The following is a 2,577-nucleotide window of genomic DNA, read 5'->3' on the forward strand; positions in this document are numbered from 1 at the left end:
ACATGGGAATTAGGCTGCGGACATCTCTGGGGCCATTATTCTGTCTCCCACATGGGATTAGGATGTGTACATCTTTGGCGTCTCAAGATGGTCAATCTAGAGTCAAGCTTCCATGGTTCATGGGTCATGGCTCAGCTGACCTTCACGAGGGAACCCATAGCTGACGCTAAAGGTGGGTTCTAACACATTTCAAGGAAATTGCAGTCACTTTTATTCATTTCTCATAGCTTTACTTTCTGTTAATAATTAGTGGATTTGGAGAAATAAAATAAGAAAGGATGGCTCAAGTTTTCATTTTCATAACTCGTTTTTTTTGTTTTGTTTTGCTCTTTTGTACTTTTTTTTTTTTCTTTTTTGAGACGGAGTCACGCTCTGTCACCCAGGCTGGAGTGCAGTGGCGCGATCTCGGCTCACTGCAACCTCCACCTCCCAGATTCACACCATTCTCGTGCCTCAGCTTCCCAAGTAGCTGGGACTACAGGCGCCCACCACCACACCCAGCTTTTTTTTTTTTTTGTATTTTTAGTAGAGACAGGGTTTCACCGTGTTAGCCAGGATGGTCTCTATCTCCTGACTTCGTGATCCATCTGCCTCAGCCTCCCAAAGTGCTGGGATTACAGGCATGAGCCACCGTGCCCGGCCCTGCTCTTTTATACTTTTTAAAAAATCTTGACTTTTGCAACAGCTATAAAAGGCAAGTGAGAAAAAAAAAAAGAAGAGGAAAAAAAAAAGGGTGAGTACAGAAAACGACGTGAATGAATTTTAAATACTTATGACTAAGGGAAAGAAGCCACTTTGAGATGGCTGCAGACTGAGTCATTCTAACACTTGGATACCGTGGAAAAGACAAAATCATGGAAACAGTAAAAAGATCCGGAGTTGGTAGGCGTTGCGCAGAGGGAGGGATGAATACACGGACCTCAGAGGATTTTTAGGGCAGTGAACTACTCTTAACACTCCTTTAGGCAAAAAAAGGAAGAAGAAGAGGAAGAAGCAGCAGGAGGAGGAGAAGGAGGAGGAGGAGGAGGAGAAGGAGGAAGAGGAGAAGGAGCAAGAGGAGGAGGAGGAGGAGAAGGAGGAAGAGGAGAAGGAGCAAGAGGAGGAAGAGGAGGAGAAGGAGGAGGAAGAGAAGGAGGAGGAGGAGAAGGAGGAGGAGAAGGAGGAGGAGGAGAAGGAGGAGGAGAAGGAGGAGGAGAAGAAGGAGGAGGAGGAGAAGGAGAAGAAGGAGGAGGAGAAGGAGAAGAAGGAGAAGGAGGAGGAGAAGGAGAAGAAGGAGGAGGAGAAGGAGGAGGAGGAGGAGAAGGAGAAGAAGGAGGAGGAGAAGGAGGAGAAGGAGGAGGAGAAGGAGGAGGAGAAGGAGGAGAAGGAGGAGGAGAAGGAGGAGGAGGAGGAGGAGAAGGAGGAGGAGGAGGAGAAGGGCAGGAAGAGGAGGAGGAGGAGAAGGAGGAGGAGGAGAAGGGGAGGAGGAGGAGGAGGGGACGAGGAGGAGGAGGAGGAGAAGGAGGAGGAGGAGAAGGAGGAGGAGGAGGAGAAGGGGGAGGAGGAGGAGGAGGGGGACGAGGAGGAGGAGGAGAAGGAGGAGGAGGAGAAGGAGGAGGAGGAGAAGGAGGAGGAGGAGAAGGAGGAGGAAGAGGAGAAGGAGAAGGAGGAGGAAGAGGAGAAGGGGAAGGAGGAGGAGAAGGGGGAGGAGGAGGAGAAGGAGGAGGAAGAGGAGAAGGGGAAGGAGGAGGAGAAGGAGGAGGAAGAGGAGAAGGGGAGGAGGAGGAGAAGGGGGAGGAGGAGGAGAAGGGGGAGGAGGAGGAGGAGGAGAAGGGGGAGGAGGAGGAGAAGGAGGAGAGAAGGAGCAGGAGGAGAAGGAGGAGAAGGAGGAGAAGGAGGAGGAAGAGGAGAAGGAGAAGGAGGAGGAAGAGGAGAAGGGGAAGGAGGAGGAGAAGGAGAAGGAGGAGGAGGAGAAGGGGGAGGAGAAGGAGGAGGAGAAAGAGGAGGAGGAGGAGAAGGGGAGGAGGAGGAGAAGGGGGAGGAGGAGGAGAAGGGGGAGGAGGAGGAGAAGGAGGAGGAGGAGGAGAAGGAGCAGGAGGAGGAGAAGGAGAAGGAGAGGAGGAGAAGGAGGAGGAGGAGAAGGAGAAGGAGAGGAGGAGAAGGAGGAGGAGGAGGAGAAGGGGGAGGAGGAGGAGGAGAAGGAGGAGAAGGAGGAGGAGGAGAAGGGGGAGGAGGAGGAGGAGAAGGAGGAGAAGGAGAAGGAGGAGGAGGAGAAGGAGGAGGAGAAAGAGGAGGAGGAGGAGAAGGGAGAGGAGGAGGAGAAGGAGCAGGAGGAGAAGAAGGAGGAGGAGAAGGGGGAGGAGGAGGAGAAGGGGAGGAGGAGAAGGAGGAGGAGGAGAAGGAGCAGGAGGAGCAGGAGGAGAAGGAGGAGGAGGAGGAGGAGGAGAAGGAGGAGGAGGAGGAGGAGGAGAAGGAGGAGGAGGAGGAGGAGGAGAAGGAGGAGGAGGAGGAGAAGGAGCAGGAGGATAAGGGGGAGGAGGAGGAGAAGGAGGAGAAGGGGAAGGAGCAGGAGGAGAAGGAGGAGGAGGAGAAGGAGGA

This window comes from Nomascus leucogenys, unplaced genomic scaffold, assembly GCF_006542625.1.
Source record: "Nomascus leucogenys isolate Asia unplaced genomic scaffold, Asia_NLE_v1 000642F_140476_qpd_obj, whole genome shotgun sequence".
In the NCBI taxonomy this organism is placed as follows: domain Eukaryota; kingdom Metazoa; phylum Chordata; class Mammalia; order Primates; family Hylobatidae; genus Nomascus; species Nomascus leucogenys.